Source organism: Apodemus sylvaticus, chromosome 23 (assembly GCF_947179515.1).
Source record: "Apodemus sylvaticus chromosome 23, mApoSyl1.1, whole genome shotgun sequence".
Lineage (NCBI taxonomy): Eukaryota > Metazoa > Chordata > Mammalia > Rodentia > Muridae > Apodemus > Apodemus sylvaticus.
This window is the reverse complement of record NC_067494.1, coordinates 54,708,301-54,735,649: the sequence shown is the minus strand read 5'-3', so window position 1 is coordinate 54,735,649 and position 27,349 is coordinate 54,708,301. Positions and strand designations below refer to the sequence as shown.

At 37.4% G+C, this 27,349-nt stretch overlaps 2 pseudogenes; both read right to left on the bottom strand.

Moving 5' to 3' along the window:
• Nucleotides 1-1,712: 1,712 nt before the first annotated feature.
• Nucleotides 1,713-2,649, bottom strand: LOC127673777 (vomeronasal type-1 receptor 4-like; annotated as a pseudogene).
• A 22,886-nt stretch (nt 2,650-25,535) lies between these two features.
• On the bottom strand, nt 25,536-26,474 carry LOC127673776 (vomeronasal type-1 receptor 4-like; annotated as a pseudogene).
• Between the last annotated feature and the right edge of the window lie 875 nt (nt 26,475-27,349).

The following is a 27,349-nucleotide window of genomic DNA, read 5'->3' as shown; positions in this document are numbered from 1 at the left end:
GTGTGTGTGTGCATGTGTGCAGGGTTGCTGTAGGATACCTGCTTAGGTGGACTCTGATTTTCTTCCTGTAATTGGAGTTTAGGCCTTGGTCTCACACAAAATGGAATTGGTTGGGCTTTACAATAGGAAGCAATTGCAAACCTTCAAGTGGTGCACCCTCCTATGTCATCAAGAGTTCTGTCAGGGGTAACAAGCGGAGGTGCTGCTCTGTGTCATGTTTTAGCAGGTAGAGGACAGCTATGAGGAGTTCAAGGTGGCCAGGAGAGAAAATTTGATGAATGCACATCAGTATTACTAATATCTTTTTACTTCAGATTAGAAGAGCAAGGTTTTTACCTTCAAGATCTCTCAATATAATGCTCTATAATAATATTAAACAGTGTTCATCACATAATCAAAATTTATAGAGACGGTTGTTTCCCTGGATTTTGTTTCTTTTTATGTATTCAATTTCTTCATACAATATGTGTGTGGATATTATCTCTCTGTCTCTGTCTCTCTGTTTCTGTCTCTCTCCCTTTCCCCTCCCATCTCTTTGGATGTGTTCACTGCATTTGTTTTATTCACAGATATCAGTATCCTCATTCCTATCTTCTTGGTCATCATGTTTTAGTCCCTTTAAGAAATTGAAATCTATCCTGTTTTCTTTATTTTATTTTTTTATGAACACTGTTTCAGATTTCTTTGAACAAGTTATTGCTTAGTTATTCAGAGTAGAACACCCTGCTACATTATTCTTTATTTTTCTCCTATATGTACCAGATGAAAATACAAACTGTGTAAGAGGGTGCATTAAAAAAAGACAAGTAGCTTTCCACAAATATTTTACATTTTCTTTCAATTTTCATTTAATTTCAAATTTCATAGAAGGTATCTTCCTCATATTCAGTCCCCCATTATTCTTTCAGAAATATCCCCACATCCTCAACTACTCAAACTACTCAACCTCAAACTACTAAATTCTTTTATTTTTAAACTTAAGTTCAATTTGTGTTGCCTAACTACTCTTGGTTATATAGCTGACCACGAATGTGCTCAGCCTACCTGTGTCCCCACTGTCAAAGCAACTAACTCTCTCTCATTCCCAGCTGCTATCAAAGGCCAACAGTATTTCATTTAGTGCTAGGACTTTATGTTTTTCTCCTCCCTATCTCCAGTGCTAGGATATTGTTTTATTTCAGCTTGCACAGTTTGTTGTGCATGCTATCACAAATAACTGTGAGTACATATGTATAACTGCAAAATCCTTGAGTCACAAAACATGAAAAAATCAAACATGTACTGACTTGTGAGCTATATCTACATTGGTTTGCTTCTTTCATGCTAAAAGGCATCCTCTTTACTGGAGAAAAATTCAATAGATATCATCCAGCCGTGAACCCTATGAGATAAAAAATTCTTGGCCTGACAAGATAGGGCCATTTATGCAACAGTGGCACAAATATGGCAAAAGTAACCAACCTCATTATGATATGCTTAAAGGAACACTCAATGAAATGCAATATATAACTGCACAGTGAGCGTGGTTGAGAACCTCGGGGTAGATAGACCATAGTCTAGAAAGAATAATATACTACTGTTAATCTGTAAAATGATCACAATATTAAAATTATCTCCCCTTTAATTATTATACTCATATTTTGAAGGACACTAGTGACTAACTTCTTAGATACTCTGCATTATAAAGATATAATTTGTATTTTATTAAAAGATTATTGTAATTTTATGTTCCTCATCCAAGATAAACAGAATCTGGAAAGAATGATATCATGGCTCATGACAAAGGGGCCTAAAGTAGGAAAGCACATAGAAATGATAGCTGTGATATTAACTAGCAACCAACTAGGATTCTGAGAAAAGGTAATGCAGCCTTGTAAGATGGAAGAGATTGTATAAAAAATGAGAAATGCGCACACTAGGACTAAAATGTTCTGGGTGGCTCTGGACTCAGGAGAGTTTCTGGGAGAAGCATGAGAACTGTGTATATGTTGAACTCTCTTCTTGTGTCCATACAGTATGACAATCATGGAGCTGCTAGAAATGACCAGGACTACAGAAAGCAAAACTTCTGGAAACACCCAAAATGCTACGTATAGTGATTCGACTATAGTATCACGACCTGGAAAAGAATAACAGGATTCAAGTTTCATTTTTTTGTGTAATATTTTTGATCTTCCTACTGGTGGATGGATACATAGGGAAAATCATATTCACCATCATATGTAGGGCCCAGCAGAGTGAAATGAAAAAACCCATGAGTCTTCGAATTATGACTATGAGATCCTTCCAACAGGAGTTCCAGGGGCTGATGGTGATAGCCTGGAAGACACTCACAAGACAGGTGGTGAAGGTAGACATACTCCTGCCAAGTCTGAGAATATGTAAAATAACTTTGCATTCAAAATCATTGAAGAACTCATTCCACTCAAAAGCTCCTGTTATCTGTAGCATTCCCTTGGAGAAAATGATCAAAGTGTTGGCTGTGAACACATGTATAAGTATCAAGTCTATTGTCTTTAACGTGCCTTCATTGTAGTAAAGGAGTAGATAGTGGAAAAGAAGAGAGAAGTTTCCCAGAATTCCAAGTACACTCTGAAGTGAGAGCACTATTCCTATTGCCATGTTCCTGTACTCCATTTTGTCATCCATCACTTTTCTGTTTGAATCATTAAAAAACAAATGTTTCAGTTAAATCTTTCACTGAACATTCCTAAACTTGAATATGTGTGTGAGAGATTGCAAAGCTATTGTCTGCAGCATGGGAAGACTGTTTCAGAACAAATAATTTTATCATCATTAGTAACTTTCAGTGAGTTCTTTATATATTTCTGATATTAGCTATCTGTCAGATGTAGCATTAGCAAAGATTTTTTCCTAATCTGTATGTTTCCATTTGATCCTATTGACAGTATCCTTTGTCTTACAGATGCTTTTCAGTTTTCAAACCAAATAACCCAATTAAAATGGGGTGCAGAGATAAACAGAAAATTCTTAATAGTGGAAATGCAAATGTACAAGAAAGTCTTAAAGAAATGTTCAACATCCTTAGTCATCAGGGAAATACAAATCAAATTGACCCTGAGATCCCACCTTACACCAATCAGAATGGCTAACATTAGTAACTCAAGGGACAGCACATGCTGGTGAGAATAGAGAACAAGGGGAACACCACTTCAATGCTGGTGGGATTACAAACAGGTACAACCACTCTGGAAATCAGTATGTTGATTTCTTTGAAAATTGGAAATACTCCTACCTGAAGACACAGCTATTCCACTCTGAGGCATATACCCAAAAGATGCTCCACCATACCACAAGGACACATGATCTAGTATGTTCATAGAAGCTTTATTTATAGTAGCTAGAAACTAGAAATAATCCAGATGTCCTTCAACCAAAGAATAGATACAATAAATGTGGCTAATTTCACAATGGAATATTATTCAGCCATTAAAAACAAGGACATTATGCAGTTTGCAGGCAAATGGATGAAACTAAAAAATGTCATTATGAGTGATGTAACACAGTCACCTCACAAAAGTTGCAGTCACAAAAGGACACTTACAGTATGTAGTCACTGATAAGTGAATATTATCCATAGAGTAAACATGATATATTTCACAGACCTGAAGAAGTTAAAAAAAAAAAAAGGAGGAGCCAAGAGCAGATGCTCAAATCTCACTCAGGACAGAAAATAAAATAGCCATAGGAGGAAGGGAACTGGGTGGGAAAGGGAATGTAGGGTTCAGGATTAGGTGTGGGGAAAGACAGGAGAGAGGGCCAGAGGGATATGAGTTTGAAAGGAACTCTGCATCTGCCTGGAATGCAGGTCTGGCAGGAGTCTCTAGGAAGCCCCAGAAACCTGGGATGGGCCAGAATTCCAGGAATCTATGCAAGTGACTTTAGCTGAAATGCCTAACAGTGGGGAAATGAAAGCAGAAGAGGCCTCCACCTTGGTTGGTGGTCTGAGACATTTAAAGGTCCAGGTTGGTTGAGTCTGTTGGTTTTCCTGTGCTTCTATCTCCTTTAGGGCCTGCAATCTTTCCCCCTACTCTAACATAAGAGCTCCTCCATCCCTAAGCTCAATCCACTGATTGGTTGTGGGTGTCTTCATCTGTCTTAGCTGCTTGATGGAGCCTCTCAGAATACAGTTGTGCTAGACTTCTCTCTTCAATTATATCAGAGTATAATTGTATAATCGTGTCAGGGATTGGTTCTTGCTTATAGTGTCATGTTGGGCCATTCTTTCAGTATCTACCTTATCTTTGTCCCTGCATTTCTTGTAGACCAGATAAATTTTGGGTTGAAAATTTTGTGTGTTGGTTGGTGTCCCTATTGATCTCCGGGGTTCTTGACTAGCTACAGCAGGCAGTCTCCTTAGGTTCTATATACCCCATGCTGCGCATCATAGCTAAGATCACTCTCATTGATTCCTGGGTACCCACACCTGATCCTGAAACCATCCCCACTTCCTTCCCCCATTCACTCTCCCAGTCAGTTTCCTCCATCTACCTTTTTATAACTATTTTATTGCCCCTTCTAAGTGAAATTCAAACAACCTTGCTTGTGCCTTGAGTCTTATTTAGCTTTTTTGGATTTCTGGAGTGTACATGGGTAACCTGTACTTTATTCTTATAAATACCCATTTATAAGCCTGTCTTTTGGGACTGAGTCTCCTCACTCAGTATGATATTCTTAATTTCCATTCTTTTACATGTGAAATTTATGATATCTTTATTTTCAATAGCTGAGTAGTATTCCATTGTGTTTATGTACCACATTTTCTTTATACACTCTTCAGTTTAGGGACATTTATGTTATTTCCAGTTTCTGGCTTCTATGAACATGGTTGAGCAAGTGTTACAAGTAGAATTTTCTAATCCAAGATACATGTATGTTGAAAGTGTACTGCCACAGGTAATACAGAATGATGACCTTTACAGCAATGTAAATAAAAGATCAATAGATAAAGTCTCAGCAATTAAATGTATCAAAAAACCTCAGAAAATATGAATTCCTACATTATGATTGCAATTATGCAAAGGATAACATAGGATGGTATTGATCAAATTTCTAAAAGTAAACAGATATGAACATATGTCTCCCTAATCACATTCCAAATGATAATACCACAAAGATAATTACTGACTTAATATTATAAAATTATAACAAATACAATTGTCAATGTTTTATTTCTATTTTGAAGGGTGGAGGAGTTCAGATGGGATCTCACTCTAAGTATAAGCTGGAGCTAGAATGGATCTTTCTACGATCCTACGACCCAGCCTATGGATATCTAGACTTGCAACCCCCAGGAAATCTTCAAGTATATAATACATAAACTGTACATAAATGTGAGTTTCATTTGTGAATTCTAGTAACCTTTTCAAGAACCTATAAAAAATCACCCCAAAACAAAACAACTAGAATGAAGCTGCTGGATGTATTGCTTAGAAATGATGGGTAATACTTAGAGATTCTCTACAGGATGAACAGTAAGAGCTACAGAGCCAGATCACAAACTAAGCAAAAGATTCACGGTTAATAATGCCATGTATATTGTGAACAAAAGACAAAATAATGGAAAGAGGGGTTACTTTTGGACTTCTCATAATTCCCAGTATCTAAGTCATTCTGTCAGTTTCCCATGATTGCTACTTTTCTTTAGAGCCAGGGAATTTTAACTGGCACTCACAGTTTGGCCATGTTTATTTCAAAAATCAAGTATTCTCACTAACAAGTGTCTGTTTAAGAATTAGCTATCTATAAGAGGCTTCCTAAAGTTTAACTGAAAACTGCAGAAAGAAGTGATCATCATCACTGTAAAGCTAAGTTGATTTGCCATCTTCTATAATTTCTGTAAGTGTTTAATATGGACAATGATGTTCCTTTTGTGATCAGAAGAAGGACCGAGAACAGACTCTGTAGATGATTGCCTAAATTCACAAGTTTTGTGGATATGTTAGTCTTCTTATCCCCTCTACTGTGGATCCTGCCTGGTTCCAGGAGATGTCCTATTCAGGTTCAGTAGCCACAATGTTATGCATATTAGCTAAGGTCGCCTGAACTGACTCCTAGAAAGTCTCCCCCATCCCAGCTATCTAGGGCTTCATACAGATTTTTCAGCAAACCCCTTACCCCATCCAGTCTAAACGCAATGCAGGGACAAAGAGACTGAAGCAATAGCCAACCAATAACTGGTCTACCTTGAGACACATCCTTTGGATAAGCAAAAATATCTGACACTATTAATGATACTCCATAGTACTTGCGGACAGGGGTCTAGCGTAACTGTCCTCTGAGAGGGTCTACCCAGCAGTTGACTGAAACAGATGCAGAGACTCACAGCCAAACACTGAACAGAGGACAGGGATGCTCATAGAAGATTGGGGTAAGGATTCAAGGCTCTGAAGAGGATAGGAACTCCACGGGAAGACTGAATCAACAAACCTGAAAGGTCCAGAGACTGAGACACCATCCAAAGAGCATACATAGGCTGGACTAAAGCCTCTGGAAGATATGTTGCAGATGCACAGCTTGGACTTCATGTGGGTCACAAACAACTAAAGCTGTGACTGTACCTAAATCTGTTTGCCAACAGATTGCTTGCAGGTGGAACCTGTTTGCCAACAGGGCTGCCTTGTCTGGCCTCAGTAGGGAAGTATGCTCCTTATCTGGCAGACACTTGATGCAACAGGGTTGGGGGATATAGCAGGGTTCTCATCCCCTTAGAAGAGGAGAGGAGGGATGGAGGAAGGGACCCAGTGAGAGAGGCAAAAGGATGGGGGGGTAATGATTGCAATGAAAAACATACAAATAAATCAACAAGTGAGTGGGTGAATGAATGAATGAATGAATGAATAGGTAAGTGGTATTTTTGTCCATTTGGTGACTTGAGAAATGAGAAAATGACCTAACTGCTTGTACAAACAGTGACATAATCATATATTCAATGATGCTACATTTTGAAATGTTCAACTTATACTCAGTTTATTTCCATTGCATACTAAATTAATACCATAATGTAAACTAGAGTGATCATTATATGATCAAAATCAACAGAAATTGCCTATGTCTAAGTTGAATTTTTTAAGTGCAGGAAAACCCCAATTTTATTTTTTTGCATTAAAATATTCCTATTATTTCATGGTAGAAATTCATCCTCTCAAATGAATACTTGAACAGTATTGTTTTCATGAGCCTTGTTCAAAATTCATGATCATCTCTGAATCACAAAAGCTAGCATGTTATATAACACTTGAAAATATGTTTTTGCAAACACTTTATAATTATTAATTTGATTTTTTGTAATTACAATATATTCCCATATTTTTTTTACTTTCTTTTACTCCCTCCAAAGTCTCTCATATGCCCTGCCTTGCACACTTTTAAATTCATGGTCCATTTTTCAATACTTGTCACTAAACACATTCATACATGCACACACATACAGAAATACATATATATATATAATACATATATGTATGTATGTGTACATATATTTATCCACTATGTATAATGTATATACATATACACATAAACATGTGTGTTTTTTGGGGGAGGGGGTTCGAGACAGGGTTTCCCTGTGTAGCCCTGGCTGTCCTGGAGCTCACTCTGTAGACCAGGCTGTCCTCGAACTCAAAAATCCACTTGCTCTCCCTCCCTAGTGCTGGGATTAAAGGCGTGTGCCACCACCGCCCTGCTTTATATATCTCTACTATATAATACAACATGCACAGTATGTATAATGCTACATGTATGTATTTGTTTTTAGGACTATCTATTTTGTACATACAAACATAACAAATCGAAATGAAAGTTGTGGAGCCCAGGTCTAATTGGTACACATACTATTGAATGCTTGCACATAAGGTTTACAGGTCATTTCTGAAAAAGTTGAGGAAAAAGTTTAAGAGGTAAAAGATATGGGAGTTTATGATGACCCTGTATCTTCTAGGAATGTTAAAAGGTATACTCATAAAATATCTCCATGCCTCAACATGAGCTGAATAAGAATAATAGAAACGTGATAATATCATATGCTTTTCGTCTACCCACTAGAGAGGCAGACATAGGAAGTTATTTTGTGATAACTGACTTGTATACTTTGAATTCTAAGCAAGTGAAATACAATTGTCCCTAAAAGAAACAAGATTAACCTTGTCTAGGGAAGGTCAACGAATTTATCTTCTGAGTCAACAAGCACAAATGAATGAAACCACAAATGGACTTACATTGCAACTGAACAGAAATACACTTACACAAGCACATACAAAAGAAATTAGATGATTAGTAACTTAGCATTAAAGGCTTGTATTAATGCTTCTAACTTATCCATTGTATCAATTTAATCAAAATATGTGCTGCGAACATAGTTCAATGATCACATCTTTGCCTGGCCTTCCCAGAGATACACGTGCCAATAACAGTCATGAAAACTGGCTAACCCATTATGAAATTTAGGTGATGTTTGAATATCACCAACCAAGGGGAAATAATAAATAATACATTTTTCCTGGATTAGCACTTTACAAAACTCACCATAACAATGTCACCTTCCCTTCAACAAGTGTTTCTGAGTTCATGTTGGAGAACAACCTCTTCAGTCATCATGCTGCCATGGATTAGCACCAAATTAGAGACAAGTTCTCTTTAGCAAATATGCTTATAGCCCAGAAAGTTACCTAACTTGTTAACTGAAAATTGCATGTGTTTCCACTCCAGAATTTCTTCTCCAGACTTGAGCACTTGGCAGACCTCCTCCTTTTTTGCCTTTTCACAGACTCAGTACAAACTGCATACCTCAATCCATTCTTCAGCAGAACATTCAGCTCCTGTGTGTGCAGATCCTGGCATGACAGCCAGCATTGTGGGAGACAGAGAGGGAGATCAGCCTTGAGATAAAGGTTCATAGCTCTGTGACTTCATCTCCCTCAGAACTGTAATCTTTATCTCACCCACAATGACAATGACAACAATTGCACTGAGATTCAAGAACTTTTCTGAGAGACTTTTTCCTGCTGATAATCACCAAAGCTCATTAATTGTTTCTTGTGAGTGTCTCAAAAGATAAAGTGTTTGGAAAGCCTCGTAGGATTTCAGGTCATGGAAGGCTGACAGAGGCTGTGGGTGCCGGGAACGTCAGGATTTGACATGTAAGACTGCACACAAAGAAGCCTGTGTGCCTCATTGGACTTCAGTTTTCTCTGTGTTCTACTGCATAAATTAAACTGTTACAATTCAGATTCCACAGCTGTCCCACTGTAGAGCACTCATCAAAGCAAAGTTAGCCAGGATTTCAGGAGTAGCTAATAATGCTTCATTAAGAGGGAAACATAAAATCATAATCTGTATCAGAAACTCTTGCTATGAAATCAACTATAAATTAAGGCATTTAACCATGCCAGTAAATGTTACAAATATCAATCCAGCAATGCCAGAAGTCTGAATGCAATACGATACTAATGAAATTGTCCATATGTAACTATGCTACATAAAATGTTACCAACATTCATAAAATATTATATAACTTGGCTGTTCTTTCCTTTAATTTTCCTTTGGTTTTGTTTGTTCATTGTTTTTGGACACACCCCTTGCAATGTTTACTATTTTTGATGCAAAGAAGGAAAGGGTGTAGTGTTGTAGTTCATGTAAGTATACAATGTCTAATTTGAAAACCCGTGTGGTTACCTAACACTTTCCTATTTTTTATAATTCTTTTCCATTAATTTGTTTGTTTACTCTACATTCCTACCATAGCTTCCCCCTTCCCCTTCTCCCAGACTCTTCCTCTCCAATTGCCTCCAAAAATCCTCTCTTCCCTTTTTCTACTGAGAAGGTCATACTTTTCATAGATATCAACCTACCTTGGCATATCATATTGAAGTAGGACTAAACAAGTCTTCTCTTGATATTTGAGAAAGCAGGCCAGTTAAGGAAAAGGGATTAAAAGGCAAGAAACTGAATCAGTGACAGCCCCTGCTACAGGTATTAGAGAAATCACACACACACACACACACACACACACACACACACACACAGAAAGGGGCCCTGCATCCTTCCCATGCATCATATTTGGTTGGTGGTTTGACTTGAAACCCCATGGGTGTAGGTTAGCTGATTCTGTAGGTTTTCTTATGATGTCATTGACCTGTTTGGCTCCATCAATTCTTCCTCTCTTCTTCCACAAGATTCCCCAAGCTCTATTTAACGTTTGACTGTGGTCCTCTGTATCTGTGTCCATCAGCTGGTGGGTGAATGTCATTATAGGACAGTTATGCTAGGCTACTTTCTGCCACTATCTCAGAATACTATTAATACTTTCAGGGGCTGGCTCTCTCCCATAGGATGGCCCTCCAGTTGGGCCAGTCATTGATTGGGCATTTGCTCAATTTCTGCTCCATCTTTATCTCTGCACATTTTGTAGGCAGGAAAAAATTTGGTTCCCAAGGTTTTGTGGTTGTGTTGATGTTGCCACTTCTCTATTAGAAATTTTGTGTTGTTACAGGAAGTGACCATTTCAGGTTCCATAACCCCTGTTGCTCGGAGTCTTATCTAGGTTCACCCTCATAGATTCCTGGACAAACTTCTTTGTCCTAAGTTTCTGGATTTTCCCAGGAATGCATCCCATCAATTTCAGTTCTCTCTCCCAGTTTTCTTTCCTTCCATCCTTTCCAAATTTGATCACTCCTGTTTCCTCTCCTCATTTTCTCTCCAATGCAGTTCCCTCCTTTAATCCACCTCTGATGTCAATGTTTTCTCCCCTTCTGAGTGAGATTCAAGTATCCTCTCTTGGACCATCCTTATTTCTTAAATTCTTGGCGTCTGTGTTTTGTAGCATGTTTATCCAGTATTTTATGGCTAATTTCTACTTATAAGTAATTACACTCCACACATGTCTTTCTGGATCTTCCCTTTTTCTGGATGATATTTTCTAGGTCCACCAATTTGCTTGAAAATTTCATGATGTCCTTGTTTTTTAAAAGATCAGTAACATTGCATTGTGAAAGTGTAGCACAGTTTTTCTAATTCTTCCATTGGTTGAAGACATCTAGGCAATTTCCAGTTTCTGGATATTATGAATAAACCTGCTCTGAACACAGTTGAACAAGTGTACTTTGTGGTATGGAGCAATGTCTTTCACGTAGATGCCTAGAGGTAGCATAGCTGTGTCTTGAGGTAGAACTATACGAAATTCTCTGGGAAATCACTAAACTCATTTCTAAAGTGGTTCTACAAGTTTGCATTTCCACCAGCAATGAAGGGGATTCCCTTGATCCACATCTTAGCCAGGGTGTGCTGTCTCTTATTTTTTGATTTTAGCCATTATGAAGAGTATAAAATGAAATTTCAGAGTTGTTTTGATTTGCATTTCTGCTTATGGACTTTGAATGTTTCCTTAGGTGCTTTTCATTTATTAGAGATTCCATTGCTGAGAATTCTCTGTTTAGTTCTATACCTCGTTTTTAATTAGGTTATTTGGTTTGTTTGTGTATAATTTCCTGGGTTCTTTATATATTTTGGCTGCTAGCCCTCTGTTGGTTGTATGTTTGGTTAAGATCTTTTCCTATATTGGAGAGATGGCTTAGTGGTTAAGAGCACTGACTGCTCTTCCAGAGGTCCTGAGTTCAAATCCCAGCAACAACATGGTGGCTCACAACTATTTGTAATGAGATCTGAAGACAGCAACAGTGTACTCACATATATAAAATAAATAAATCTTTTTTTTTTTAAAAAAACAAGATCTTTTCCTATTCTGTAGACTGCCATTTTGTCCTATTGATCATGGCCTTTGCCTTCTAGAAGTTCAGTTTTATAAGGTGTCATTTATTATTTTAGTTTAAAAAATATGTATTATATATTTCACTTCCAAAATACATACATATATATGTACTTAGCTGATTTATACATATCAGCTTCCCTCTCCTCCCAGAACCCCTTCACGCAGATTTTCCCTGATTTCTTCCTCGGCTTCTCCTCTGAGAATGAAGAGACCCATTCTAGGTATCATACCTCTCACCCCACTATTTGGGTACACCCCGGCACATAAAGTCAATGCAGGACTAGTAGCATCCTCTGCGGTCATATAAGGTGGCCTAGTTATTGGAACAGGATGCACAGGTAGGCAGGCAACAGATTCAGTGACTGCTCTGCTCCAGTTGTGTGTGGATCCAAATGTAGATCAAACTGCACTTCTGCTACATATGTTCAAGGGGCTTAGTTCCAGCCTGTAACCACTATTTGTTTAGTGGTTCAGTCTCTGGGAGCTCCCAAGGGTCCAGGTTATTTAACTATGTTGGTCTCCTTTGGCAACCCTGTCCTCTTATTATCCTTCAGTTCTTCTCACAACTCTTCCATAACGCTTTCTAAGCACCATCTAATGTTTTGCTGTTGGTCTCTGCATTTCTTTCCTTGGCTTGTGTGTAGAGTCTCTTAAAAAGCCGTTATGCTGGGCTCCTGTCTGTAAGCTTAAGAGAGTATAATTAATAGAGACATGGATTAGTTCTTGCCCATGGAATGGCACTCAATTTGGACATGTCATTTGTTGGCCATTCCCTCCTTCTCTACCCTATCATTATCCCAGCATATTTTCTGGGTAGGACACATTTTGGGTAAAAGGTTTAGTGGGTTGTTCACTGTTCTTTATCTATCCACTGTCTAATCATTGTATACTATAAAATTAGATGTCATTGTGTTAGGCATACAATTTGAAAGGGATGAGGTATTTCAACTGAGGTCAAGGAGAAAGAAACTATTGTAATAATGGATTTGCTATGTGGACTGACCAAAATAAAGATGCACCACAGGCAGAGTATGTATCATAGACTAGCCACAAGGTTTATGTCAGGGATGATGTGTATGTCTGAATTTCTGAAGATGACAGGTATTGGGAAATGGAGGACTGGACAGGCTGTTTTGGTCACAACACCTGACTTAAGATCGTGAATCATTTGCCAAATCTGGGGCCTATATGTACTGGACAGTGTCATCATGAAGGACTAGTGATATTAGATCAAGGAGAAGCTGCAGAGTCTCTAGATTAACCACTTGCTCTCCAAAGGTATAGAGTGCTAAATGTTGATAGCTCAAGGATTTTTTTCAGATTCTAGCTGTTTAGGTTATGCTGTGAACAACTCAGCTTGCTGATGAAAACACATAATGGATACAGTGCTATATGAAAGAATTATTGTTAAATAAGTCAGACTGAGGCTATGAAATTTTTACAAATTCTTCACCATTACTTGGTCAGTTATGTTTTTACATTTAAGAGAGTAGGACTATCCAGCTGAATGGAACCTACATAAACACAGCCCTAATTTAATTTAATTGTGCCTGAACAGTTTGATAGCATGATATTCACAGTTGAACAAGCCTATACACAGAGGGCACTTACCGACCCATAGTTTCCCCCAGTGTCTATTTTTATTCCTGTCTTTTAAAATGCTAGTGTGAAACCCATAGATGACTCCTTGCAATGATGGACCTTGGAAAGATAATGCCCCACATTTAGTGCTATCCTATGTTTTTGGCCTCAGAGGATAAAAGTGACTCAGTGGCTGCCTGGCTGTTGACACTTTATGACCACAGCTCATCCTGCCTGACACAGAGTTATTGACATGGGGCCCCACATCTCCTGACATAAAGTCTCAGTAGCAGTTATGGAAGACACTCATGCATGTTTATTGGTTACTCTTTCCAGAATGACCTTTCATATTGCATAAGGCTCTTCTCCAGTCACTGCTTTCCATGGCAGTTACTCAGATTTCAAATGGTTTAAAATTTATCTTCAAGGAGTCTTAGCAGTAAAGTTTATACAGATATGTCGTTATTCAGAGATATATTTTATCCATATTTTTCCTCATTTTTGACTCATCTTTTAACTTCTTGTAACTTTGTATTACACAGTAAGCAACTTTTCATCTGAAGTCTAAAACATTGGTCTTTCCTCTTATGTTAAATGGCATGCTACATATGTAAAATCTTCAATAAATGCAAACTTAAAAGACAGGCAAATATAAACATACTGATGAAATCTTCTGGAGTCTATGAATGTGGAGTCTCCCATGACTGAGCCTGAAACCTCTGCCCCTTTCAATATACCAACTTTCTTTATCAAGTTGTCTCATAATATGCCTGATTGTCCTCCCATGCCCTGTCCTTTTAGAATTCTGAATGTCTCCAAGGATTCTGTGTCAAGTTAGCTGAGGACTTTGCTGGTGAGAAGGTAATATTATCTACAATTTTGTGTCTGTAGGTGCCTTGGTGAACTTCTGTCATGACTGTAAATACTTCTTCAGTTTTTCTTAATAACAAGACTTCCAGTGAGATGTGAGTACAGGTTTAGTGTTCCTTGATTGGGAACAAATGACAGATCAAAGCAAGGGCGCCAGTTAAAAAAGCAACCTTCATAAACCAAATAATTTTATTTAGATTCCTTAAGGAAATATTGATGAGAGGCTACTCAAAGGGCAAAAATGATTCAAAGACATAGGCATCAGTAGAGCCTACCCCATTCTGTGACTAGATGCCACACCACAAAGATAACCTAATATTAACATTTTAATAAATGAAATGACAATGACTACTTATGACTTATTACTATACCCATAGTTCACAATATAACTTAATTCTTCTTAGATGAGTCTATTTAAGTAGATGGTAACTAACAAAGAGATCCTCACCAACTGATGAACCATGAGAGAAAACACCACAGAGTGCTGAGATGTAAATGAGACAAATATATTAAACACACAATTTGAGAATTATTGAACTTCTCTGAAGTGTGACTGGAAAGATAGTAAGAGGCAGAAGTTGAAGATGACATCAAGGAAACAATGCGTGACAGCTTAATATTAAAGCATATATAAGTCAAAGTTTGAAACAATCCCAAAAGTGATGGAAAAAGTAGGAAAAAATCAGAAATCTAGCAGAGCATCTATTAGCATTTGAAAGCTGTTGTGGAGAGAGTGTCAGTTTGTTTACCCCTGATAGGTGGACACCAGAAGAGGGCCCACTACTTGTATTGTTCTTGGAATTGTTCATATGGAAGATTTCTTTCTTTATTAATTATACTGTGTTGTATATTTCCATGCAAGTCATTTTCTATGAGTTAACTTATTGGTAGACCATGCCTATTATAACAAGAAGTTTTAACTAACAAAATATAATAATTTTGAGAAATCCTGCTTCATCATACCTTTCTGTGATATGTAAGAATGATAAGGAGGATTTTCTGTTTCCAAATTATTCTAGAGAATTATTAAATCTCTGGAAAATATGGGAGCTGAGGGCAGAAAGGATAAGTGATCCTTCTTCAGAATCCAGTTTACTAATTCTCTATTAGCTTTAACCTTTCAGCACTGTATGCTTAGTGAATAGAGGGTATATCCTAATCTTTTAGACTTTAAGTCTATTCACTAACTTCTGAACAACGAATGCTCACTACTTTCCCAATAAAAAACTGTAGTTTTCTCAGGTACTTATTCCATGATTTTAAATTAGGAATGAAGTAATTATTGTGTTAGGTGCAATGTATGCTTTGAGCTTTAGTAAAGTTTCTTTTACAAATGAGGGTGCCCTTGCATTTGGAGCATAGATGTTCAGGATTAAGAGTTCTTCTTTGTGTATTTTTCCTTTGACCAGCAAGAAGTGTCCCTCAGTGTCTCTTTTGATGACTTTAGGTTGAAAGTCAATTTTATCTGATATTAGCGCAGCTACTCCAACTTGTTTCCTGAGACCATTTGCTTGTAAAATTGTCTTCCAGCCTTTTAGTCTAAGGTAGTATTTGTCTTTGACACTGAGGTGTTTTTCCTATATGCAGCAAAATGTAGAGTCCTGTTTATGAATCCAGTCTGTTAGTCTATGTCTTTTTATTGGGGAATTGAGTCCATTGATGCTAGAGATATTAAGAAGTAGTGATTATTACTTCCTGTCATTTTTGATGTTATTTTTTTATATTTGATTGGTTATGTTCTTTTGGGTTTGATGAAAGAAGGTTACTATCTTGCTATTTGCAGGGTGAACTTTACCTCCCTGTACTGGTGTTTTCCCCCTATTATCCTTTGCAGGGCTGGGTTTGTGGAAAGATATTGTGTAAATTTGGTTTTGTCATGGAATATCTTGGTTTCTCCATTTATAATGATTGAGAGTTTTGCTGGGTATAGTAGTTTTGGCTGGCATTTGTGTTCTCTTATAGTCTGCATGAGATCCGCAGGTTCTTCTAGCTTTCATGGTCTGTGGTGAGAAGTGTGGTGTAATTCTGATATGCCTTCCTTTATATGTTACTTGGCCTTTTTCTCTTACTGCCTTTAATATTCTTTCTTTCTTTAGTACATTTGCAGTTTTGATTATTATGTGACAGGAGATATTTCTGTTCTTGTCCAGTCTGTTTGGAGTTCTATAGGCTTCTTGTATATTCATGGGCATCTCTCCCTTTATGTTAGGGAACTTTTCTTCCATAATTTCGTTGAAGATATTTGCTGGCCCTTTACATTGTAAATCTTCACTCTCATCTATGCCTATAATCCTTAGGTTTGGCCTTCTCATTGTGTCTTGGATTTCCTGGAGGTTTTGGGTTACAAGCGTTTTACATCTTGCATTTTCTTTGACTGTTGATTCCATGGTTTCTATGGTATAATAAAATAATGTACCTCAAACATTAAGGTATTAATAGATTAGGGAGATGCTTCAGTTTGTATAGTCCTTGCTTTGTACATTGGAGGGCCTGAGTTGAGTCTAAGAGCATCATTTGTGGCTCCAGAATTTATTTTTAAAAAATAGCTGTGGGTAGTATTGCTGTCATTCAATCACTGAAGTGGAAGTATCTCAGAACACAGTGTTTTCAGAGGTTCATGAGCTCTGAAGGATGGCAGTGATAGAAGATCCAGAAAATACCAAGGTCTTGAGTGTGAGAGTCTTGAAGAGAGGTTTGTGTGTCCCACTGGACTCCAGCAAGTCTAAATTTTCTACAGAGAATGCAGTTGATTATAAACAATCAGATCCCAGTCCTACTCAATGTCATAATATGCTCTAGAAATCTTTGAAATCTTTGTAATACCACTTACAAATTATCCAGAATAATATAATGGAAATATGCTAGGAAAACTTACCAATATCACCTGGGTATTTCATGAACTCTGAACACAGTCCTCTTCTTTAAAGAATGAATGCACAACTATCCTTGACAAATGAATAAATGCATTAAATACTCTGCAAGCAGGGTCTACCTTCTTTACACCAAGTGAAAAGTAGAGTACTCCACAGTTATTTTTGCTGATTACGATGTGGAATATTAATATTTTGTGATTAGGAAGAAACAAAAAATTAGAGGTTTACTATTTGCTGTCTTTCCAGTAAGCACTCTTCTTTGAGGGTTTAAGGACAAGAAAGACAGAGCTATACAATACACAGAGAGTATTAGTACTTCTGACTGACTTGTAAGCATTCTGTTTCCAGAACTCACTGGATTTCATTAATTAACCAATAAAGAAGTGCAAAGCTATAAAAAATTTCTGCTAACAGCCAAGGTTTATGAGATGAAAAATGTGTTTTCTTGAGTGAGAAATATCCCCTCACTGCCTCAGAGATTTCAACACTATGTTTTTGTTGTTTATGCTGTTTTAAGAATATTGGATTGTGCAGCCTTTGTGGAGAAGGTGCTTCACATAAGGCTTTAATATTAAAAGTGTTGCACACTTCTAATATTAGCTTTTGCACGCTTCTAATATTGACTTTTTCTACTTTTCTTGCTTTTGAGGATGTGATTACTGTTTACTTGCTTCCCCTGCCATCCTAGTCACTTGCTTCTGCCCACCATGGGTGCACATTTCTATGTTAATGCAACAGAAAAATCACTAATATATAAATTTGTATCAGATGAATGGATGGTGTTGTGAAACCCTGGCCATGTTGGTAGAAGAAATTTAGATCAGAAAAACAGCTGAGTGTTATAAGTAGAACTTAATGGTGCATTCCATTTGAAACCTGGAAAACTTTAGATAAGAGAACAAAGTGGACTTTAAAGGCTGACTCAAGAGGTTTGGCAGGTACTCAGAGACTTTAACACTAATCATGTTAAAATGCCGTATTGTAATATTTGGCAAAGAATATGGCTGCATTGTGTCTACATCCTGAGAATGAACATGAAGCAGAACTTGAGAGTGGTGGATTGATTTGTTTGGCCCATGAAATTTAAAGACAGTACAACACTAACTCTAAAAAAAATTATAATTACTGATGACCCATTCAATTTGTCATTGAGAAACAGCAGATGGGACTGAAATACAAAATGTACAGTTTGGAGAGAAATGCAATACTACAAGGAGGCTTGCTACTATAGACAATGCACAGGCTAAATGAGAAGCTGTAATTGATAAGGAGATTAAGGGCACTAAAGAAAGGTCTTCTGTTCCTTACAGACATTATGAGAAGTTTGCTATCAGAACAAAACTCTACCCAGCTAAGAATCAAGGAGCAAAAAGAGAAATATTGAGTATTTGCTTGGTCCTAGGAAGTAATTGCTTCAAAATTCCAAAGATCCTGCAAATGGGTTTGTTGATGAAAAGGGTTCATCCAAATCTGGGAATCTGATTTGGTTTTGTCTTTCATGTGACATTGTCTTTGAGGACATGCCAAATGTAAGAACAAGTAGTTAACTGAGCCTACTTACCATTATTTTAAATTGTAAGACAACGAGGATATTCAGTATATGTGAGGGAGTCCATGAAGAAAGAAGACTTTGCATAAAGTTGTAAAAGTGGTCTACATTGTAAAGTAGACCAGATGATGTTGGGGATGTGAAAATGTTGAAACACAAAGCAAATTTGCTGCAGACAGGGAATACAACTTAATCTAGAGAAAGTTCTATTTTCTTTTTTTCCCTTTTTTTATTGTATATATTCTTTCTTTCTTTTTTCTATATTCTTTGTTTACATTCTGAATGCTTTCCCCTTTCCCGGTTCCCCCCTCCCCATCAGTCTCATAAGCCCTCTTCACTTCATCTAAGGACACATGCTCCACTATGTTCATAGCAGCCTTATTTATAATAGCAGAAGATGGAAAGAACCCAGATGTCCCTCAATGGAGGAATGGATACAGAAAATGTTGTATATTTATACAATGGAATATTACTCAGCAATTAAAAACAATGGATTCATGAAATTCTTAGGCAAATGGTTGGAACTGGAAAATATCATCCTAAGTGAGGTAACCCAATCACAAAAGAATACACATGGAATGCAATCACTGATAAGTGGATATTAATTAGCCCAGAAGCTCTGAATTCTCAAGACACATTTAGTATATCAAATGATACCCAAGAAGAGGGAAAGAGAGGGCCCTGACTCTGAAAAGAGTTGATCCACCATTGTAGGGGAGTACCAGGAGAGGTAAATGGAAGAAAGTTCTATTTTCTATGCAGAATAAAATGAGAGGTAGGTAGGTAGTAATCTAAACTCCTTTCTTTCTTTCTTTCTTTCTTTCTTTCTTTCTTTCTTTCTTTCTTTCTTTCTTTCTGTCTGTCTGTCTGTCTGTCTGTCTTTCTTTCTTTCTGTCTTTCTTTCTTTCTTTCTTTCTTTCTTTCTTTCTTTCTTTCTTTCTTTCTTTCTTTCTTTCTTTCTTTCTTTCTTTGATGACTGGGTTTCCCCTGGCATAAATTGCTGATGTATTGGAGCCCTGGTGTGCCTTTCCACAAGCAATGTTATACTTGGGTTGTCTCTGTGTACCTGATGTTACCTGTCTGGTCCACCTGGGAGCAAAGATGGTAGCCTTCGTGGGGACCCCCTCCAAGTGCACATCACTATGCATTCTGTAGGGCAAATGGCCTAGGACAGGGGTGGCAAACAGATAGCCTGCAGTGCTGCCCAGGTCCTGGGCACAGGCAGAAGCCTGGTGGGCTGTGTCCCGAGTAATGCTTAACTCAGGATATTTCTGTGAACCTTGTGCTGCCTGTCTGCTCTGTTCAGAAATGAAGATGGTAGATGCTGCAGGCATCTTTTCTTTTTTTTTATGATGACAATATTTATTTAGCTTTACAAAAGTCAGTTAGGTTAGAAAAGCATTTGACAGATGGGACTTTCGGGGAGTGGGGGGGCTAGAAAAGGGGAAATCATTTGAAATGTAAATAAAAAATTATATCGAATAAAAAAAAAAAAAAAGAAGTCACTTCCAGGGAGCCGGGTGCAGTGAAACACACCTGTAATTCCATAATCAGAAGGCTGAGGCAGGAGGATCAGGAATCCAGAGCTAGCTTGGGATAGTTTTAGTTGATCTTTCTTTTTTTTTTTTTTTTGATTTTGTTTTTTTCGAGACAGGGTTTCTCTGTGTAGCCCTGGCTGTCCTGGAACTCACTCTGTAGACCAGGCTGGCCTCGAACTCAGAAATCTGCCTGCCTCTGCCTGCCAGAGTGCTGGGATTACAGGTGTGCGCCACCAACGCCTGGCGTGATCTAAACTCCTTAAAGCTAAATTCCTGACACTAAATATGGAGCATCAGGATTTGGTGATAGCCCCGTTGAGTGTCTTTCTTGCTTTGAAACAATCTTTTCTAACTTTGCTCCTCTCCTTACATTTGAAATTGAAACTGAAATGCATATTCTCCATCAGTGTGTTTTAGAAGCATTAATGTGATTTTTGATATATGAAATCATAGATATCACCTTGCATCTTAGAAGAAAATTTTAAATGTTGGATTTTGAACTATACTGAAACTTTTAATATTTTTCAGAATGCATTTCACATCAGAAGATGTCCATGAACCTATGGATAACAAGAGGAGCATAATTATTTGACTGATAAATATTCACCATAGCCTTTGGCATGTGTATGTCTGGTCCCACGTTGGTAATATTCTACGTGGAGCTTATGAAATATATGAGTGGTAGATTTTTTATGAAAGGAGTATAGTACTAGCAACAGGGTTTGAGTGTTTATAGATATTATCCTACTTGCAACTTTACCAATTTTGCTTCTGGTGTGGATACAAATGAGATCTCCTGACATCCTTTTCTGGTTATCTGTTGACATGCCTTATCCTCCTTTATCTACTTCCTTTGTTATATATACTTCCTTCGGAGTAATTAGCTTGAGTAAACAATACTTTTCATATCCTGGCTTAGTCATGTTATTTTACCATATCAACACAGCTTATTTACTCATACTCATGCTGTTTTCTCTCCAATCCCTTTATTTTTCTGGGTGCATTATCCTCACTTCCCCTTTAATTCTTCTTAGCTCACTTACTTTTACTGATATGACTTGCATAAATGTCTCCCCATGCAATAAGTTCTTCAATTTAATCCAGGCATGAAACATGATGGTACCATTAAGGAATGTCTTGAAGTTTTGGGAGCTAGTATCTACCTGGAAAATACAGATTATTTCTTGGTAGGATCAGAAGAACATTGCATCTTTGTTGTTGTTGTTCTTCTTCTTATTATTATTTAATATTATTAATATTTATTTTATTATTAATTATTTTATTTATTTACAGTTCAAATGATGTCTCCCTTCACAGTTTCCCCTCCACAATCCCATTTCATCCCCACTCCCCATTTCTCTTTGTCTCTATGAGAGAACTCTTCCACCCACTTACCAACTCTTGCCTCAGTGCTCTAGCATCCCACTACTCTGGGGCTTCAAGCCTCCACAGGACCAAGGGCCTCCCCTCCAACTGATGTCAGATGCAATGATCCTCAGCTACATATGTATTTGGAGCCATATATCCCTCCGTGTATACTCTTTGGTTCGGGGTTTAGTCTCTGGGAGTTCTGGGAGGGTCAGTTAGTTACTATTATTCTTCCTGTGGGGTTGCAATTCCCTTCCACTCCTTTAGTCTTCCCCTAGCTCTTGCTTTGGGGTCTTCAGGCTCAGTCCAATGGTTTGTTGTGACCATCTGCATCTGTGTTGGTCAGGTGATGGTAGAAACTCTCAGGGAACAGCCTTATCAGGCTCCTGTCAGCAAGCACTTCTTGGTATCAGCACTAGTGTCAGGGTTTAGTGTCTGAAGATGGAATGGACCCCATAGATGGGGCGGTCTCTGAATGGTCTTTCCTTCAGTCTCTGTTCCATTTTTTTGTCCCATCTTTCCTTTAGACAGGAACATTTATGGGTTAACAATTTTGAGATTGGTGGGTATCCTCACTCCTCAACTGGCGGCCATACCTATCTATTGGAGGTGGTCTCTGGAAGTTTTCCCCCCTTTCTTGCATATTTTGCCTAAAGTCATCCCCTTTGGGTCCTGGGAGCCTCTTGATTCCCAGACATCTGGGACTTTCTAGTAGCTACCCCCAGCTCCCCATTCCCCACGGCTACATATTTCTAATCAATTTTCTGACTTCTATCTTATCCCTTCCAATACCCGATTTTGCCCTCCTTTTTTTCTCTCCCTTCCTCTCCTTCTACATGGTCCTTCCCTCCCTGTACCTCCTGTGATTATTTTGTTCCTCTGTCTATGTAAGATTGTAGCATCCACACTTTGGTCTTCTTTCTTCTTAAGATCCATCTGGTTTCTGAGTTTTATTGTGGGTATTCTGAGGTTTTGGGCTAATATACACACTCAGTGATCATATGCCATGTGTGTTCTTTTGTGTCTGTGTTACCTCTCTCAGGATGATATTTTCTAGTTCCATCCATTTGCCTGCAAATTTCATGAAGTCATTGTTTTTAATAACTTAGTAGTACTCCATTATATAAATATATCACATTTTCCGTATCCATTCTTCTGTTGAGGGAAATCTGGTTTGTTTCCAGCTCTGGTCTGTTATAAATATTGCTGACACAAACATAGTAGAATATGTGTTCTTGTTATAAGTTGTAGCATCTTTTGGGTATATTCTTAGTAGTGGTATAACTGGGTCTTCAGGTAACTATTTTCAGTTTTCTGAGGAACCACCAGATTGACTTCCAAAGTGGTTTTAAAAACTTTCAGATGCTCCAGTAGCATGATCAGTTAGCACACAATACTTACAGAACATTGCCTGTTAACCCCTGGCAGCTATGTTGCACTCGTTCAGAGGTCCATGATCTTTACTTAGATATTTCCTATCATCCTGTACGTAGATATTTCCAGTGTCAGCTGATCTACTTTTAAGGAACTCTTTCATCCTTGTGACTAGTGCTATTGTTGAACTCTCCACTTTATTGTGTCGTACAAAAGCAGGATACTCCACCTGTCAAACCCATGCAAAATAGCATAGGTAGATATACATTGTTGGTTGTAAACCTTTATTACAATCAATGTTACACAACAAAGACTGGTATCTTTTAAGGTTAATAAAAGACCAAAATAAAGTCTCACCTTATATTACCATAAATAAATATTACCTGCAATATAAAGATTGAGTATTAAACCAGGAACAACCAGGCATAAACATGCCTCCCAATTCTTCTTTTTAACTCAGTCATAAACTTGCATAGTGCTATGTCCTATTTGCAGGTAATCAAAAACCACCGGGGAGCCAATTCCAATGTAAAACACATAAGGTTCTTCATTTTGAGCTCAGGAGCAAGGTCTCTCTCAGACTCTCACTATGGAAGCTGATTTTAGTGAGAGCCCAGAGTCTAGGCATTCAGGCTTTTTATTGTAGTTGAAGTAAACATGGGGCATTTCCATACGGGTCAGTAAGCTAATAGTTTAAAAAGTGCATTTCTGGTGTAATCTGCAGGAAATCACTTGACAAACAGGATGGTTAAGTTATTCTCTGTAGGATGTTTTAAGTTATATATATATGTGTGTATATATATATATATATATATATATATATATATATATATATATATATATACTTTGACTCTGCTATTGTAGCCTAAATGTCTGTTGCTAACAAGGTAGTGTGTGTATGTGTGTGTGTGCCCGTGCGTGCAAGGTTGCTGTAGGATACTTGCTTAGGTGGTCTCTGATTATCTTACTGGAATTGGAGTTTAGGCCTTGGTCTCACACAAAATGGAGTTGGTAGGGCTTTACAATAGGAAGAAATTGCAAACCTTCAAGTGGTGCACCCTCCTATGTCATCAAGAGTTCTGTCAGGAGTAATAAGCTGAGGTGGTACTCTGTTTTACCATGTAGAAAACAGCTATGAGGAGTTCAAGGTGGCCAGGAGAGAAATTTTTGATGAATGTACATCACTATTACTGATATCTTTTCACTGCAGATTAGAAGAGCAAGGTTTTTACCTTCAAGGTCTCTCAATATAATTCTCTATAATAATATTTAACAGTGTTCATCACATAATCAAAATTTATAGAGATGGTTGTTTTCCTGGATTTTGTTTCTTTTTATGTATTCAATTTCTTCACACAGTATGTGTGTGGATATTATCTGTCTGTCTCTGTCTTTCTGTTTCTATCTCTCTCCCTTTCCCCTCCCATCTCTTTGGATGTGTTCACTGCATTTGTTTTATTCACAGACATCAGTATCCTCATTCCTATCTTCTTGGTCATCATGTTTTAGTCCCTTTAAGAAATTGAAATCTATCCCATTTTCTTTATTTTTGTTTTTTTTACAAACACTGTTTCAGATTTCTTTAAACAAGTTATTGCTTAGTTATTCAGAGTAGAACACCCTGCTACATTATTCTTCATTTTTCTCCTATAGGTGCCAGATGAAAATACAAACTATATTAGAGGGTGCATTAAAAAAGACAAGTAGCTTTCCACAAATGTTTTACATTTTCTTTCAATTTTCATTTAATTTCAAGTTTCATAGAAGGTATCTTCGTCATATGTAATCCCCCAAAATTCTTTCAGAAATATCCCCACATCCTCAACTACTCAAACTACTCAACCTCAAACTACTAAATTCTTTTATTTTTAAACTTAAGTTCAATTTGTGTTGCCTAACTACTCTTGGTTATACTGCTGACCATGAATGTGCTCAGTCTACCTGTGTCCCCACTGTCAAAGCAACTAACTTTCTCTCATTCCCAGCTGCTATCAAAGCCCAACAGTATTTCATTTAGTGCTAGGACTTTATGTTATTCTCCTCCCTATCTCCAGTGCTAGGATATTATTTTATTTCAGCTTGCACAGTTTGTTGTGCATGCTATCACAAATAACTGTGAGTATATATGTATAACTGCAAAATCCTTGAGTCACAAAACATGAAAAAATCAAACATGTACTGACTTGTAAGCTATATCTACATTGGTTTGCTTTTTTCATGCTAAAAGGCATCCTCTTTACTGGAGAAAAATTCAATAGATATCATCCATCAGTGAACCCTATGAGCTAAAAAAATTCTTGGCCTGACAAGGTATGGCCATTTATGCAACAGTGGCACAAATATGGCCAAAGTAACCAACCTCATTATGATATGCTTAAAGGAACACTCAATGAAATGCAATATATAACTAGCACAGTGTGTGGAGTTAGATAGACCATAGTCCATAAAGAATAACATACTAATATTAATCTGTGAAATGATCACAATATTAAAATCATCTCCTCTTTAATTATTACACTGATATTTTGAAGGACACTACTGACTAACTTCTTAGATACTTTGCATTATAAAAAAGACATAATTTGTATTTTATTAAAAGATTAATGTAATTTTATGTTCCTCATCCAAGATAAACAGAATCTGGAAAGAATGATATCACGGCTCATGAAAAAGGGGCATAAAGTAGGAAAGCCCATAGAAATGATAGCTGTGATATTAACTAGCAACCAACTAGGATTCTGGGAAAAGGTAATGCAGCCTTGTAAGATGGAAGAGATTGTATAAAAAGTGAGAAATGCGCACACTAGGACTAAAATGTTCTGGGTGGCTCTGGACTCAGGAGAGTTTCTGGGAGAAGCATGAGAACTGTGTATATGTTGAACTCTCTTCTTGTGTCCATACAGTATGACAATCATGGAGCTGCTAGAAACGACCAGGACTACAGAAAGCAAAACTTCTGGAAACACCCAAAATGCTACGTATAGTGATTCTACTATAGTATCACGACCTAGAAAAGTGTGACAGAATTCAAATTCTTTTTCTTGTGTAATATTTTTGATCTTCCTATTGTTGGATGGATACGTAGATAAAGTCATATTCACAATCATGTGTAGGGCCCAGCAGAGCAAAAGGAAGAAACTCATGAGCTGTCAAATTTTGACTATGAGATCCTTCCAACAGGAGTTCCAGGGGCTGATGGTGATAGCCTGGAAGACACTCACAAGACAGGTGGTGAAGGTAGACATACTCCTGCCAAGTCTGAGAATATATAAAATAACTTTGCATTCAATATCATTGAAGAACTCATTCCACTCAAAAGCTCCTGTTATCTGTAGCATTCCTTTGGAGAAAATGATCAAAGTGTTGGCTGTGAACACATGTATAAGTATCGAATCTATTGTCTTTAACGTGCCTTGATTGTAGTAAAGGAGTAGATAGTGGAAAAGAAGAGAGAAGTTTCCCAGAATTCCAAGTACACTCTGAAGTGAGAGCACTATTCCTATTGCCAAGTTCCTGTGCTCCATTTTGTCATCCATCACTTTTCTGTTTGAATCATTAAAAAACAAATGTTTCAGTTAAATCTTTCACTGAACATTCCTAAACTTGAATATGTGTATGAGAGATTGCAAAGCTATAGTCTGCAGTATGGGAAGACTGTTTCAGAACAAATAATTTTATCATCATTAGTAACTTTCAGTGAGTTTTTTTTATATATATTTCTGATATTAGCCATCTGTCAGATGTAGCATTAGTGAAGATCTTTTCCTAATATGTATGTTTCCCTTTGATCCTATTGACAGTATCCTTTGTCTTACAGATGCTTTTCAGTTTTCAAATCAAATAACCTAATTAAAATGGGGGTATAGACATAAATAGAAAATTCTTAATAGAGAAATTACAAATGTTCAAGAAGCTCTTAAAGAAATATTCAACATCCTTTGTCATCAGGGAAATGCAAATCAAAATGACCCTGAGATCCCACCTTACACCAATCAGAATGGTTAACATCAACAACTCAAGGGACAGCACATGCTGGTGAGAATGTGGAACAAGAGGAACACCACTTCAGCGCTAGTGGGATTACAAACACGTACAACCACTCTGGAAATCAATATGTTGGTTTCTTTGAAAATTGGAAATACTCCTACCTGAAAATTCAGCTATTCCACTCCTGGGCATATACAAAAGATGCTCCACCATACCACAAGGACACATGTTCTACTTTGTTCATAGGAGCTTTATTTGTAGTGGCCAAAAACTAGCTCCATTTATCTGTGAAATTAATGGTATCTTTGTTTTTAGTAGCTGAGTAGTATTCCATTCTTTATATGCACTGCAATTTCTTTATACATTCTTCAGTTGAGGGACATTTAGGTTATTTCCACTTTCTGGCTTCTATGAACATGTTTGAGTA